Source organism: Eurosta solidaginis, chromosome 2 (genome assembly GCF_040869045.1).
Source record: "Eurosta solidaginis isolate ZX-2024a chromosome 2, ASM4086904v1, whole genome shotgun sequence".
NCBI lineage: Eukaryota > Metazoa > Arthropoda > Insecta > Diptera > Tephritidae > Eurosta > Eurosta solidaginis.
Genome location: NC_090320.1, coordinates 19869209 through 19886684, shown reverse-complemented (window position 1 = coordinate 19886684; position 17476 = coordinate 19869209). Strand labels below are relative to the sequence as shown.

Genomic DNA, 17476 nt, shown 5'->3' with positions numbered 1-17476 from the left:
ACTTTTTAATGTTTCCGAAAAAAATAATAAGTTTTATATTACCACGACATCAGCTAAGGCAGCTAATTTGTGTGCGTAAAACTTACTTGACAGAGAGTTTTATTAAGGAGTTTGCATACAACTGCCCATATGAAAAAAATTATACAAAAATTGTGAATTTCTTTGAAAGACTTCGGATTTGAACCTGGGAATTTTTGGGTAAGAAAATTGAAAAAATTTGTTATGTAGTGATTTAGATTAAAAACAACTATTCTCTGTTTACGTCAATCTATGTTTAAAAAAAATGGTTTTGTCAACGTTGTTTAGCATACTTTTAGGCGGAGTATGAAGCAACTATTTCGATACTTCATGACTTCATCTGAAACCAGTATACAACAGGAAAGCCAACCAAAATTTGCTATCTATACCAACTTTTATAAAACACCCTTTTTAAAGAGTTGAGCCAGCCACTCTATTGTTTTGTGGATAGTTTTTTTTTTCATATTTTTGGTCTGGATAGATTTTCATTAATTTAAGCAAGGATAATCTGTTACGCTCAGGCCACTCTATGGTTTTTTGGATAGTTTGTTTTTCTTTTTTTTGCATATTTTTGGAAGAGATGGATTAATTTAAGCAGCGATAACTGTTACGCTCAGACTTCTTCAATCTGGTTGATCAGAAAGGTTTCCCCACGACTCCCTTCTGGAATTCGGTCAGAAAAGCTCTCTGTGTAAGAAAGTAAAGAGGAGGGTGATGATCTTTGGCGTACTTCTGAACATGCGAAGACATGTGAACGCGCAAGAAAAGTTAGCAAATATGTTACCTTTTGGTTAAAGCTGCCCTATGTTCTTTTGTGGGAGTTTTGCGAAAAACACATTTTTCATAAAATATATTTCAGTACAGCATGACTTCAGATTCAAATCAGTGATGAAGTAAAAATTTTCCACAATGTTTCTTATTCACATCAGCAATTAAAACTCCCTTTTGCTATGATCTGAGACACTCTGTGTTTTGTTAATAATAATTTTGCTTACGGTTGGGCAGAGAGATAGTTTACCCATTTGATAGTTTACTTTAATGCTAGGTTTTAGAATATATAGCGATTAGGTCAGATTTAAAAGAAAATATTGCAGGCCACTCATTTTTGCTATTTTGTGGCTTCTTCATTGTGAGTTACCACACATGGATGTCTACGATAGGCTGGCGTAAGCGTTTTTTGTGAGTAATCGAAGAACAAGGTCCCTACTTGCGCTATTCTTTCAGTCATTATCAATTAAGCTGCAACAGGTGTGATACCATCCCAATGTTCTTTAGTACGAATATAGGCAAAGGTTTGAAGTCCAAGAAGCCATCGCAAACAGGTTGGTTTGATAGAGGTTTTGCAATGAGTTATCAAGGCGCTTAATTTAGACGATTGCGGCAAGGCGATCTGAGGGCAAGATGTGTAATTTATCATACCAACGATGCTGAGGAATCTGTAGAGTGAACTACAGCAGCCGTATATAAACCTAATGAAGTATTTTTGTAGTAGTTGGTTATTTAGCGGATATCTCGGTATTCGATATGACCACGCTCAAGGCAGTTCCCCCTCCTTCTACAGTTAGCCCCTAAAAGTATGCTATACAAACTAAGGATTATCTTTCATAAAATAAAATAGCGGAAAGAGCGAAAACTAGGAGCGGAAGTCATTGCAGCACTTCCATATCCATGCATACGTTCCCCGGACTGATAGGCATGTCAATAATGATACGTTAAGTATCTGGCAGACATATACTCTGAAAGCCAAGCAAATCTTATGAATCTTGGGATCCCAACGACAACATTAAATCTGGTTAGTCACTGTATTTTTATATACCTTGCGAGTCGACATAGCATGCTCCTAGTTTCAGTGCTGCTTGTAATCCACATAAAGTGTCATTTTGTGTATCGGCAATTAAATCGCTATCAATTTGTCCATATTAATAGTCTGTATTTACTTACAAATTTCATAATAAATTTAAATAAATCATAAAATAATTGAACCAGAATATCTGATACTTTAACGAATGTTAACAGAGATGAAATATTTTAAACCAAAAAGGGCATGTAAAAGCGCAGCCATTGTATGCAGGTATACATATACATATGTGTATTAGACCGATCCCGTCTCCTTATAGTCCAGTCAATAGGCCGCTCAATTAATAGTAATAAATAACCCCAAAATACCGCTTCTAAAGCGTTTGCATTCTATTCTATCCGCTCGTTTAAAGAGCGGTCTAATTGGTGGTCGTAATTCCGAACTATATTTAAGGGCTATGAGCAGATTCCTTTCAACAACTTATGAGCCAGTTTGTAAGACAAAAAGAAATTGGAATGGTCTAATGTAAGTACGTATATGCAGCAAACCAAATTGCCTATAAAATCAAATGAAATTGAATAAAAATATTATATATTTAGTCAATCGCTTTAATTTGTCACGCTGAATCAACGCGATCAAAAACCACAGCTTTATATTAATTCGTGTCATTGATAGTAAATTTTTACACGCATGTACAGCAGCGAACAGAAAAAAAAGCAATGGCAATTTTTTTTTAATTTTGCCAATTAAATTATTTCAATTTTAATTTTCGATACTTTAACGAAAAATCTCTAACAATTTTTTAACTTATATTCTCTCCAGGAACTGCTTACACTCTAACACGCATTTAGATTCTGTGGTATGCGAGATTATTGCCTTAATTGCTGCTTGACTGTCAATATAAAAGTTAACACAGTTGCAGCTTGGGCTATTTTCTTCCAGGGTTTCTAATGCTTTGGTTACGGCTACTATTTCCGCTTGGAAAACGCTACAGTAATCCGGCAGCCTGTAGGATCTGTTTATTTCCGGATCAGCACAGTATACCGCAGACCCTACTGCTTCCACTACTTTGGAACCATCTGTGTACACATGTATCGCCTCGTCCGCCATTTGAGCACCCTTGCGCCAACCGTCCACCTCTATTGTGGCCTTAAGATCTCCCTCAAAGCGCAGGTAGGGAATCAGGTAGTCTGTTCGTCTTGTGATTGATGACGCTATACTACTATGGCCGTATGGTCGGCGCTGAAGCTGCCCCGAGGCACCGAGCCTGGTTGCAGTTGTTAACGCTATGTTCTTTGCTACCAGGTCTACAGGTGGAATGTGCAGAATGGCATACAGTGCAGCTGTCGGGGTTCTTTTCAGGGCTCCCGTAATGCTAAGCATCGATAGTCTGCATACCCCCTATAATTTTTTGAGGTAGGTTGGTTTTTGTGTGGCTTTCCACCAAACAAGAACTCCATAGTATAGGATAGGGCTTACAATCGCTGTAAAAACCCAATGAGAAAGAGAGGGCGATAAGCCCCACGTACACCCCAGCATTCTTTTACATGCATAAAGTGCCATCGAAGCGTTGCGCTTCCATGACAGCTTACTGTCTACGATGATTCCTAGATACTTTGTGCAAGGTTTCTCCTGTAGGGTCACCCCTCCTAACTTAGGCCTGATCCAATTTGGGACCTTGTACCTCTTTGTAAACTAGACCATATCCGTCTTATCCGCGTTGACTTTCAACCCGACATTTGATGCCCAGGTATGAATATTCCGAAGCGCCCAATCCATCAAAGAACTAATCGTTGGAAGGCACTTTCCACTTATGACAATTGCAACGTCATCCGAGTAAGCCGTAAGTTTTACGGGTCCTATTATTATTGCGTGACCATTCCCCATTCTCTTCTTTATTAGTTACAGGACTATGTTTCCCCTTGCTAGGACTTTTTTCAACCGTGTTGTTTCGCTGGAGCAGTCTATGTCCGTACAGAAACTTTTCCATGAGTTTCTCTTCGCCATAGTAATTTCACGCTTGTAGATCCTCAGTAGATCCCTGCACTCGTCCCGACACGCTTCGCTTTCCCCGGTCTTTGCGAACTTAAACATTTCTTTTACCTGTCTTCTTAGAAGACTCAGCTCATTGCTCCACCATGGCGGCTTTGTTTTTCCTCTGAATCTTCTTAGAGGGCAAGATTTGTAATACGCAGTCATAAGCGTCCTAGTTAGGAATTCATTAGACTCCTCCAGTTCTTCCACATTGGCAACCTCTTTGGGTTGTCCCAGTTTCGTTTCTACCTGTTTCTGGAATTTACTCCAGTTTGTTGACCTGGGGTTTCTAAAGATTCCTCCCTTCTCTACCCTCTTTAAGGGGATGCTGAAGCTGATATACGCATGGTCGGAGAAGGATGGTATATCAAGAACCATCCAATCATACCTTGATATATCACGTTCGGAGCTCAGTGTAATATCCAAAACATTGCTGGACCAATGTATGTAGCGATATTTCCCCTGTTGGCTATCTGCAAAATGGTTGTAACAAAATAGAGATTCGTCTCTCTAGTTCGTATCTGCTCCTCCCCACGCATTGTGTTGCGCATTTGCATCGGCACCTATGACCAACCGCCCTTTGCGCCCTTCGCCCTGTACTAGCCTCCTGCACTCCATCGGTGGAACCTCCGCAGCATGGGCCATGTAGGAGGATGCCAGGATGAGTGCCTGCTTATTCCTTTGCTCAACGGCCACCACTACGAGGTCCTCAGTAGTGTAATTAGGCAGCATATATGAATGCAGCTGTTTCCTTACCATTACTACAGCTCGCACCCTTCTTTTCGTTTGCGCATAGTAAACGCCAAACCCGCGCGCGCTAAGTCCAGAAACCTTTCATCCCGATGAAAGCCACGGCTCCACGTCAAACGAAGCCTCACGTCAAACGAAGCCTCCTCAAGGGTTAGGAGTTCGCTCGACGCCACTTTACTGTGTTGGAGGTTTATCTGTAGGACTCGCAGCACCATTGGGCTGTTTGTCCCCCTCCAGCACCTTCGTCGTGACGTCGTCGTCCTCCCCTTGCCCTTTTGGTTTAGAGTGTTCGAAGCCGCCTTCAGCCTCTTGTAACAGCACTATCTGGCTGTTGGTCCTCTTCTAACACCTTCGTGGTGACTTCGGCTACCTCCACCCGTCTTTTTTCCCTTAGGCTTTTGAGGCCCTTTTCGACTTCGCCCACTTCCAGGGTGTTAGGATTTTTATCCTCGGGACTTCTTTTCCTGAGTCGCATATAAATTTTGCCTGTACCAAAGGACATTTTTCCAAGCTGCGTGTACAATATATCCTCCGACTGCTTGTTTATTTGGAAGATGTAGCAATGACCTTCCTCCGTAGGCCGAGATACAGTAAGTACCTTCCAATCCTGTGCCGGTATGTTCGGATTCTGATTCTGTAGAAGTCGCAGTGTATAATCCGACTTCATCACGCATGGTATCCATACCTTAACTTTTGGTACCGTCGGGATTTTCGCTTTATCCACCACCTCAAACCGCGCGTTCGTGCCTTGCCTTTGGAGGTTTGGAACAACTTCCTCCAGCCACCGCAAGCTCGCGATGTTGTCGCACGCAATCATCTTCACACCATTATACCATCCCCCCGAATCATAGGTTGGAAGGGGCTTACTTGGTTGTTCCCGCATCATCTTAACCATTAAGCTGATAAGTTCCCTTTCTACAGATCTCCACCTATCAGTAGTCATCTGTCCGAACGGACTGCTACGATCAACCAGCGCCACAGTCAGTGACTGCTTTGCCACATCACTCAACTTCTCGGGAAAAGCCGGAGTCTTAGTGTTAACTCCCTTTGGCACCTCCGAGAAAGCCGGAGTCTTAGCTTTATCTCCCTTTAGCACCTCCGAGAAAGCCGGAGTCTTAGCGTTATCTCCCTTTGGCTTATCTCCTACCTCCGTAGTTGGAACTTCCCTCTGACTCGCAGCTTTCGAGGTAGTTGCTAACTCGCTATTGGGGCAGATCTGTCTTACAGCTTTGGGCCTACTTGTCGTGTCTATACGACTGCCCCGCCTCGCGGCTCTGGCAGTGGGTCCTTTCTGCCTCTTTAAAGCAGGCTTGTCGCCTTCCGCCGAACGTTGCCTCTTCATTCTGCCATTCGACGCTTCTTCCTCCTCGTACCGGTTGCAGAACCGACGGTTTCTCGCAGCAAACCTTTTGAACTGCCTTCGACCTACTTCTACTGCCTCATGTGCCCATTCCAAGCGCTCGATCTCCACTTCTGTTGGGTCGACCACTGCTCCCAGGCGTTAGACAATTCTTAGTGCTGCACGGTACTGCGAGAGAGCTCTTTTACTTCCTCTGCTCCGTACCCTTCTCCACTCTTCTACTCCATTTTCATTTGTGTGCTTTTCCAACACGGAGTTCATTGAATCAGCACTACTCTCGCTCCCCGAGTCCGACGCATCACTTAATGCGTATTCGTCGTCCTTGGTTTGCGACTGAGTCCTCTTACCATCCTCCTTATTACAATTTGGTAATGAGTCGTTCAGCTTGGTCGTACGACCACCTGCCCGACAAGGCGGGCTCAGCGGTCCAGTATTATATACGGGGAAAGAACCGTCAGCCACAGCAGGGCCCCTTACTGTGGTAAGGCCATCAATACTTCCCGAGGTGACCCGGTATCGAGAAGGTTCCGTTCGAATACAGCCGAATTTATCCCCTGGCTGCAAATCGCCCAATAGGCACGGTCCGCATAACACCCTGGATTAGGGGGTTGGCAGTTCTTGGTCACCGACATCCCGCCGCCCTCCTATGAGGCGAAATGGCGTAGATGCCAGTCCTAAACAGCTCCGCCTCATAGTCGGGCGCTGTGGAGATCGGCTAAGCCCTCACACCAACGACAAGGTGCCTACCCTAGTGATAAACTTGTGGATAGCTCTCAACCAATGTTTGTTTCGCCAATCTGGCCAACTCAATTGCTGCACAGCTGAGTTCAACATAAATACAGGGCTATTTCAATGAGAGATTCATAGCATTTAGTGACTGATTTTGTGTAGTCGACGTACGAGTACTGCGCTTTTAGTATGGACTGACTTTCCGAGAAGATATGTATCTCTTTCGTATTCTTAAGTATGGAATATGGGGACACTATACTTAGCCCAGTCCTTGTGTATTACTGTTCTGCCCACAGCTGTCGATGAGCATACAGATCACTCTTACTTAAAACAGTGTTGACTGCTGAATGGAATGCTACCACCTTCATATCTCAGATTTTGTTTGAGTTTAGATTGGGCGTTTATGAATACAAATGGGTGTTTTCAACGGAGTTCTGTTTCAACAGAACACCTTCTGCAAATAAAATTCTGAGAGATTTAGAGCGTTCTGAGATGGGGCGTTTTCACCCCGGCTTAGATGTCGACTGCTAACAAATTTCAGTAATATGTTGTTAGATGCAGTAGAGTTCATCTCTCACCGAAATGGATTGCCTAAGAAGAGTTTTTACACCGAAGTGGATTCAACAGTATTTGCTTATGCAGAGATTCGAGCTCTATTCTAATTTTGGAGCTGTTCGAGAGGCGTCGACATTGCCAGAGAAAGCTGTTATTTAACGGGACCGTAAAGCAGGATAGGACTTACAATGATTAAAGAGAACTAGTGCACTACTTTAGATGATAAAAGTTACAAGAATTATCAGATTCACTCCAACACACAGCGAATGTTAAAAAGTTATTAGATTTTCTACAACGGAACAGAACATCGTGTTTATTGTCCACCCAATATAATTCTTATTCGAGAGAGGCTTTTTATCCAGAATAAGTCCCAAGTATACAGGTGACCTTGAGACTGAACCAACATTTTTTTAAAGTATTGTATTTGGTACTTCGTACTTTCATGAAGATTGACCTAGAGAGCTGAATTGCTGATTATACCGTTTTTGGTGAATTAAGATAACTTTTTCCAATCGTGCAATTGCACTAATTGAGAGGTGTGTTAAAAAAGGCAAGATAATTCAGTGAGCACATGCATTGGACTGGGTTGGTCGCCATACGTAATAAAAAGTTGCAGAAGATCATCCCTTGTTTTAAAGCTTATTTGTTTGTTCCTTTAAAAACAGCCTAAATTGTTTTTTCATTAAACTTTCTTTGTTTATATGGCATCCCTTATAATTCATATGTCTCGTTTTGGGCTTAAAAGCTCAATAAAATGTTGTAATGTCCTTTAGAGTCCTGCCGCCACTTTCATGTAATTGTTTTTTCATAACCGTGAAACAAGAGGTATACTTTAAGGGGCACCAAAGGCCAAAACTATCTGAAAACGACTTCACAGTTCAAATTGACATTAGAAGAAATTATAGAGCTCCTAAAACTAAAATTTTAATATTTTCATTTTTAAAATCGAATGTTATATAACCAAGTTATAATAAAAAAAAATAAACTAACAATCACAAATGTAAATTTAAATATGTAAGTTTATCACTTCATTTATTACATATATATTTTAAATAAAGTATATATCTCAACAGTTATTGAAACGAGCATTAACAATTACTGATAACAGCAAAAATAGCATTAGGTTGTCTACTTTTAGGCGCATTAGCGCAGTGAAATACGCTTAACAGGCAAATAAATGACAGATATTTGCTTAAAAGCATTTTTAAAAATCTATATGCAGGTAGAACTGTGGTTTAGTATTATAGTTATCTGAAAGTACCTTTGGTATCTACTGCATACATTTAGTCGTAAAGGTGCATACAATTTACACGCATATAAATTTTGTTCAATTTATATAACTAGATTTAATGAAGTATATTATGTGTACATAGATTAAACTATTATTGGCTTTTATGTACACACCATTAAGCGTTTAAAGTATTGAGTGGTATCGGTTGTATTTTTATCCATCAGTGTGCACATGACTGTCAGGCAAGGCCAATTGCTTAGGGAGGTGTTAGGAAAAGGTGTGTATTTATATTGGTCATGTAAATTAGTGCCTAAGGCGTGATTAAATCGATTTTGTTTGCTCATGTTAATATTTGTAATCGAGTGTTTTAATTGCACTAACTAGTATTTAATTAAAATGTAAATTAAATTGATATCGACGATGTCATGCGAGCAAGCGCTTGGGGAATGCCTAAAAGGTGATAGCGATATGTATTTTGCAGCTTTTATACACATAAACTCGTATTGCTTAGAATGTAGAAATATGTAAAATTTAGGGCAAAAGTTTGACGAGAAAATTTTATAAAATAAAAGTCCTAAAAGTATGCAACACTTTTTTTTACAAAATATTTGTTTCATGTTTCGTTAGCAATTAAAAAACAAAAAAGCGAACCGCATTTCAACACCGTAATGGGAAAGGTATCGCTGCTCCTTTGGTTGATGTCAACCGGCTTGTGATAAAGGCCAAGTCATTCGGGCCTGGCGAAGTTTACTACTGCGGGAAAATGATGGCAGTCAGTAAACAAGGAAGCTTATATGCCTAGCATCGATTGAACGGTCTCTGGAATGGCAGTATCGCATCTGGCTAGGTGGTGCGTGTCACGGTTGTTCGAAATGTCTAAATGTCTAGACACCAATGCGACTTCAATGTTAGTCCATTCAGCGCCTTCCTGCATTCTATGACTACCTCAGAAGACTGGAGGCTTCTTTTCTGGCGCGTGAAAAATTTGTTGTGTCAACTTGGTTCACTTAGTAGCGCGAACGCTAAAAAATTGAGGGTTCTTTAAGCTGCTCACAAAAAAGGTTGCTTAGGAATTCCCTACTCGGCTCTCGAAGCACCTCTCTCTCTGTTACAATTATCGATCACATTTCTAGATGATTTGTCAAACACTCCGCCCTGCGGCTTAAGGCACTTTGGGGCTTCAACCAGCTAGGACGAAAATAAACGCCATTGTATTTCCGAAAGGAAAAACACCGGCACAGAGCCACGTGGTGTTAGAGCGGAATCCGCTGTGTAAGTGAGTGTTAGCGTAGCGCGTAGAGGGAAGATAGACGCTTAGTTGGAAGGAAGGTGTAACACCAATGTATTGTAGTGGCTGATAGGGGTAATATATAAAAAAATGTCATTGAAGAGTCGGTGGTTGATAGAAAATTTCAAGCCTGAAATATTCAATGAGGCCATATCAAAGCATTCCCAGGATGGTCGGGCTTGTACCTTAATAGTGGTTGTTGGCGGAACGTAACGGATCTATGTACGGCAAAGGACCATCATGATCGTAACACTCCCCAAAAACATTTGTGGTGTCTCTAACGCTTGGAAAACAACAGATGGGCCAGGACAATGTGACCAGTGCTTAGTTTTTTTTAACCCCGAGTAATAGCCCACGCACGCAGAAAGGCACTTGCCAGCAAAATACTACATTCGATGTTGGATGGGCCAAGCTTATTTTTGTGGCCTATCTTTTTGAATGGAGTTCAAATGCCATCCATACTGAAAGATTAGCCCGGGGTTATTTTTTTACGACAAATTGAAGTTCTTAAACAATTTTCTGTGCAGATTTACTATAGACCGGTTAGGCTGATTTTTGATAAGTTCAGGGTTATTTTTTGAGGCACTGTCGCCGCAGGTCATCCTCGCGCGTAGCCTGTATTGGATCGGCCCATCTTGAGGTGTTTACGCGCCATATACAAAGCTCCTAACATTTTACTTCCCTTACAAGTTGTTTAACAGGAGGAATAGAAAATGGAATCGTCTAGACGAATGAGTATATCACACTTAACTATGACCAACAGAGGGCATCCTTTCAATTCAGTTTAGCCCTACTTCCTGCTCAAACTCAATTCAAATCATAACAAATTGTGCAGTTACTGAGGAAAATTAGTTATTTCGGTTAAAAAATGTTTATTTAATATGCTAGTTTAAACATTTGCAAAATTTCATTAAATATGCGCCTAAAGATATGCAAAACTTTTTCAACTAACTAAAAATACGCCAGATTTTTAAATCACATTCATCCATCTGCTGCTCTAGTTTTCTTAGTATCTTCAATTATTAATTTCTTTATTTATTGTTTTCGTATTTTGTTTTCGATTATATGCAAAACAGTTGCCCCATTCAAATCAGTTTTTTCGCCCCCTACAAACAACCAGCAAACTAAACAAAGTTTAGCTGGGCATATTTCCTTTTTGCTGCTCATTTAAAATTGTTTAAGGTTGTTTGCACTCTTTACACTTTCGTCTGTTTACCGCCGCCGTATTTTCGAGTGTGTCATCCCCATTTAACCCCACTCAAAAAGTTGAGATTTGAGTTTGAAATACTAAGAAAATTTCTTAATATTTATTTAGGAAATGCAGCAGAAGTGTGGCAGGTTACTAAGCAAATAATCAAAAAGGAATTATGTAGCCAAAGGCCAAACGGATGAAGCACTTAAATGCGAAGAAGACATTTTATATGTAGCATACCATAAGGCGCCAGAAAAATATTTTAAATGAATTGAGAAAAGACTGGCAAACAAATTTAAGTTTTTTTTTTATGTTTTTCGCTATGCAAATCGTAAGTATTTAATTTGAAAATAAAAATAGAATTTACACTGAAATTTAAATGGAAAATGGGAGATGAATAAAAGGCAAGCAAATAAAGTAATAATAACGAATGGGACAAAAAAGGGCACGGTATGCAAAACATAAGATATGAATAAGCAAATACGTAGAAGTAGAAAAAATTGAGCAATAAAAAAGATATGAAAGTGAACAAGTAAGGAAGGTTAAGTTCGGGTGTAACCGAACATTACATACTCAGTTGAGAGCTATGGTGACAACATAAGGGAAAATAACCATGTAGGAAAATGAACCGAGGGAAACCCTGGAATGTGTTTGTATGGCATGCGTATCAAATGAAAGGCATGAAAGAGTATTTTATGAGGGAGTGGGCCATAGTTCTACAGGTGGACGCCATTTAGGGATATAGCCATAAAGGTGGATCAGGGTTGACTCTAGAATGCGTTTGTACGATATGGGTATCAAATGAAAGATCTTAATGAGTATTTTAAAAGGGAGTAATCCTTAGTTCCATAGGTGGACGCCGTTTCGAGATATCGCCATAAAGGTGGGCCAGGGGTGACCCTAGAATTTGTTTGTACAATATGGGCATCAAACGAATGGTGTTAATGAGTATCTTAAAAGGGAGTGGGCCTTAGTTCTATAGGTGGATGCCGTTTCGAAATATCGCCATAAAAGTGGACCAGGGGTGACTCTAAAATGTTTTTGTACGATATGGGTATCAAATTAAAGGTATTAATGAGGGTTTTAAAAGGGAGCGGTGGTTGTTGTATAGGTGGTCGCATTTTCGAAATATCGCCATAAAGGTGGACCAGGGGTGACTCTAGAATGCATTTGTACGATATGGGTATCAAATGAAAGGTGTTAATGAGTATTTTAAAAGGGAGTAATCCTTAGTTCCATAGGTGAACGCCGTTTCGAGATATCGCCATAAAGGTGGACCAGGGGTGACCCTATAATTTGTTTGTACAATATGGGTATCAAAAGAAAAGTGTTAATGAGTATTTTAAAAGGGAGTAATCCTTAGTTCCATAGGTGGACGCCGTTTCGAGATATCACCATAAAGGTGGACCAGGGGTGACCCTAGAATTTGTTTGTACAATATGGGCATCAAACGAAAGGTGTTAATGAGTATTTTAAAAGGGAGTGGGCCTTAGTTCTATAGGTGGACGCCGTTTCGAAATATCGCCACAAAGGTGGACCAGGGGTGACTCTAGAATGTGTTTGTACGATATGGGTATCAAATTAAAGGTATTAATGAGGGTTTTAAAAGGTAGTGGTGGTTGATGTATAGGTGGTCGCATTTTCGAGATATCGCCATAAAGGTGGACCAGGGGTGACCCTAGAATTTGTTTGTACAATATGGGTATCAAAAGAAAGGTGTTAATGAGTATTTTAAAAGGTAGTAATCCTTAGTTCCATAGGTGGACGCCGTTTCGAGATATCGCCATAAAGGTGGAGCAGGGGTGACCCTAGAATTTGTTTGTACAATATGGGTATCAAAAGAAAGGTGTTAATGAGTTTTTTAAAAGGGAGTAATCCTTAGTTCCATAGGTGGACGCCGTTTCGAGATATCGCCATAAAGGTGGGCCAGGGGTGACTCTAGAATTCGTTTGTGCAACATGGGTATCAAACGAAAGGAGTTAATGAGTATTTTAAAAGGGAGTGGGCCTTAGTACTATAGGTGGACGCCTTTTCGAGGTATCGCAATAAAGGTGGACCAGGGGTGACTCTAGACTTTGTTTGTGCAATATGGGTATCAAATGAAAGGTGTTAATGAGTATTTTTAAAAGGAAGTGGGCCTTCGTTCTATAGGTGTTCGCATTTTCGAAATATCGCCATAAAGGTGGACCAGGGGTGACTTTAGAATATGTTTGTACGATATGGGTATCAAATGAAAGGTGTTAATGAGTATTTTAAAAGGGCGTGGGGCTTAGTTCTATAGGTGGACGCCTTTTCGAGATATCGCCATAAAGGTGGACCAGGGGTGACTCTAGAATGAGTTTGTACGATATGGGTATCAAATTAAAGGTATTAATGAGAGTTTTAAAAGGGAGTGGTGGTAGTTGTATATGTGAAGGCGTTTTCCAGATATCAACCAAAATGTGGACCAGGGTGACCCAGAACATTATCTGTTGGATATCGCTAATTTATTTATATATGTAATACCTGCCAAGATTTTAAGGGTTTTTTATTTCGCCCTGCAGAACTTTTTCATTTTCTTCTACTTAATATGGTAGGTGTCACAACCATTTTATAACGTTTTTTCTAAAGTTATATTTCGCGTCAATAAAACAATCCAATTACCTTACCATGTTTCATCCCTTTTTTCGTATTTGGTATAGAATTATGGCATTTTTTTCATTTTTCGTAATTTTCGATATCGATAAAGTGGGCGTGGTCATAGTCGGATTTCGTTCATTTTTCATACCAAGATAAAGTGAGTTCAAGTAAGCACGTGAACTAAGTTCATTAAAGATATGTCGATTTTTGCTGAAGTTATCGTGTTAACGGCCATGCGAAAGGACGGACGACTGTGTATAAAAACTGGGCGTGGCATCAACCGATTCCGCCCATTTTCACAGAAAACAGTTAACGTCATAAAATCTATGCCCCTACCAAATTTCAAAAGGATTGGTTAATTTTTGTTCGACTTATGGCGTTAAAAGTATCCTAGACAAATTAAATGAAAAAGGGCGGAGCCACGCCCATTTTGAAATTTTCTTTTATTTTTGTATTTTGTTGCACCACATCATTACTGGAGTTGAATTTTGACATAATTTACTTATATACTGTAAAGATATTAAATTTTTTGTTAAAATTTTACTTAAAAAAATTTTTTTTTAAAAGTGGGCGTGGTCCTTCTCCGATTTTGCTAATTTTTATTAAGCGTACATATAGTAATAGGAGTAACGTTCCTACCAAATTTCATTATGATATCTTCAACGACTGCCAAATTACAGCTTGCAAAAGTTTTAAATTACCTTCTTTTAAAAGTGGGCGGTGCCACGCCCATTGTCCAAAATTTTACTAATTTTCTATTTTGCGTCATAAGTTCAACTCATCTACCAAGTTTCGTCGCTTTATCTGTCTTTTGTAATGAATTATCGCACTTTTTCGGTTTTTCGAAATTTTCGATATCGAAAAAGTGGGCGTGGTTATAGTCCGATTTCGTTCATTTTAAATAGCGATCTGAGATGAGTGCTCAGGAACCTACATACCAAATTTCATCAAGATACCTCAAAATTTACTCAAGTTATCGTGTTAACGGACGGACGGACGGACGGACATGGCTCAATCAAATTTTGTTTCGATCCTGATTATTTTTATATATGGAAGTCTATATCTATCTCGATTCCTTTATATATGTACAACCAACCGTTATCCAATCAAACTTAATATACTCTGTGAGCTCTGCTCAACTGAGTATAAAAATGGTTTACCTAGAAAGTACACATATATACTACAAGTTCTGTTAGAAATTTTGAAAAGAGCGCCTCCTATGAGGTGGATAACTTTCAGTGTTAGAACAAAATAGAAAACAGAAAAATATGCATTCGCTTCGGCCTCAAGTTTGTGCAAAGTTGAATAAGACAATTATGCTCAAGGCTAAAATTTACCATAAACAATTTGTAGAAGTTGCACGCACAAAAGAAAATATTCACGCATACATACTTACTGGAGCTTTAATACAAAGGTGCTCAGCTCAAGGCTCTTGCCTCAAGGCTTATAAGGCATTAAAGCGCTGTACAAGTGAACTTAAACCGCTTAGATGTTGGGTTTTTTCTTTACTTTTGTATCTATGTTACTGTATGTGCAAGCAATTACATACATACATACCAAATACTTAGGTATATACAGAAATATATACATACATATGTAAGTGTTAAGGCTCTTATTAGTATTTTACCTTGGACGTTTAGAAACTTTTAATAACATCAGAGCTCTTTAGTGCAGAAATGTTGATTTTGAAAATAGTGAAACTCATTTACCTGAAAAATGAAAAGAAAGAAATATTAGCAAATGCTTATATTTAAGATCTTTGTTGAAGAGTAATTTGATTAAGTAAGTGCTTAATTGACTCTAACTTTAAAATTGTGTTCACACTCGACGTGTAATTGAGCAATCAAGCACTTTTTAGAGTAACCAGATAATTGAGCAAGATAATTTTCGTTATACAGGCGCATATTTTCTGAGTTGCGACCGCCATGTTAGTGTGGAGTTAGTGGCTAGGATAATATAACGACAAACTTAGAAAATTGATTTTAAACAGAGTCGATCCTTAGCAGTGAATTGGAAACCCCGTCGAGTGTATTCCTGTAATTAAAAGCTTACGAAAGTCAGAATGGATGAAGATCCTGCCAAATGGGAGATTAAAATAAGAAGTAGGCCACCACAAATTGGAAGAAGTTCGGCCATCAAGCTTAATCTATATGTATTTAAATTAATACATCAAAGAGGGAATTGCCATCTCGTAGGACACTACAAAGTTAAAAGTGTAAGTTGAAAGTACTTCAAGGGCACAGATTTAGAACATTATTATGTTATTTATTTATTTGGGTTCAAATTTTTTCACATACAGAAATAAAATTACAAACTTCCTCTATCAGTTTTAATTCGAACTTTAATTGTGCCAGGTACAGTAAGCTGCTAACTGAAATCTATATTTTTTCCTCTCCTAATTGAAAGCCATATTTTTCCTCTTTGAACTACTCGACTAATATTAATTGAACATAAATTGAGCGAAGGGCATGTTTCTTTGCTTTAAACATCATGTGTCAATAATAAAGTATGTTCACACATGACTTTTAAATGGTCAATTAAGGGCTTTTTCAAAGTATCTTGGCAGTTAAGCCCTATTCTTTTCCCTTACACAAACAAAATCCCTAAATTCCTCTACAAGTTTTTGTTGAAGCTTTGTCCAGAAAAGTAAGCTGCTAGTTGAGTCAAGCACAAAGGCTTTCAATTGAGACGCGATACAGCAACGGCAAACTAGAAGATCCAACTAAAATTTATTCGACTCAATTAAAACTTTTAAAAATTGCCTTGATCAAAATTAAATTGACCAAAATGAAACTTAATTGCGCCAATTAAAAACGAATGGTTTTAAACAAAGCCTAGTTGTATGAATTTAAACTTATTGGAGCCAATTAAGGTGGATATCTACATAACAAATAGAAAATATAAAATGTTAAAGCTCAGAGGCTTCGATTTTTTAAGATATTTTACTGTCACACTGCTAGGTCAATGTTAAATCTTAATGAATGCATACTATGTACACATTTTTAGCAGGCAAAGCTCTGAAAACCCCAGTTCCTTACGGAAAGAAGTGATGGGGTATAAGGATGGCCTAGATGGTTCGAGGTTACGAAATCAAATGGTGTATAACATATTCGCCACTTACACAATCCCGAAATACATAAATCAGGCACGACTAAATCCTGACCATTCATTACCCAGATACGATAAAATTCCGACCAAACATAATTCCGACTAAATATTTTGCGTTCTATGCAGATTCTGTGTTTTCTGAATGTTCAAAAGGGCATGCAATTATGAATTTATACTAGTTGCCATAGTTACCATGGGCTTGTTTCACAAAACGTACAAATCTTATAATACAAGTAAACTTCTTTTGAAAAAAGTTTTGTCAGAGCAAAGCCAATTGTATTAAAAGACTTGTATTTTAATTTATTTAATAATTTGGGAAAAATTTAAACAACGTGACATCAGGACGGATAAGGCGACAGCTGTTTCGATTATACCTTGTAAATCTCTTCAAAGCCTTTTCTCCCGGGAGTGGGAGTCGAACTCGCACTCCTACGATAGTTGAAATTGTTATAAACGCATTCAGCTACGTCATGCCTTAGTTGTTGTAAAGTTTTTCCCAATTGCCTTCTTTTTGCATAGTTTAATCTTTTACACATTGCATACTTCGTATGCAACTATGTGCCAAAGCTATGCTTGGTACGGCGGTTTTCAAAGAAACTTTGGTTTTGTTGCTGTTTTTGTTCTATTTATAGAACTACAACGAATTAACCAATTTTGTCTGTTTGTATGATTTTAATAATCGGGGATTGCCCATATTGCTTTTTTTTAATTTTATAATTTATTTAATAATTAAACATAAAATTAAAAAAAAGCAATATGGGCAATCCCCGATTATTAAAATCATACAAACAGAC

The 17476-nt window shown here is 38.9% G+C and overlaps 1 protein-coding gene across 37 annotated transcripts in view; it reads right to left on the bottom strand.

Moving 5' to 3' along the window:
* Nucleotides 1-17476, bottom strand: part of Lar (tyrosine-protein phosphatase Lar) — a 1659242-nt gene that overhangs the window by 982217 nt on the left and 659549 nt on the right. For 29 of the 37 annotated variants that reach the window (XM_067764572.1, XM_067764575.1, XM_067764574.1 and 26 more), the window contains one exon: nucleotides 15202-15283. The exons of the other annotated variants lie outside the window; for them this stretch is intronic. The gene's annotated coding sequence lies outside the window, so the exon portion shown is untranslated. The remainder of the gene's footprint in view (nucleotides 1-15201; nucleotides 15284-17476) is intronic. 37 annotated transcript variants of the gene reach the window in all.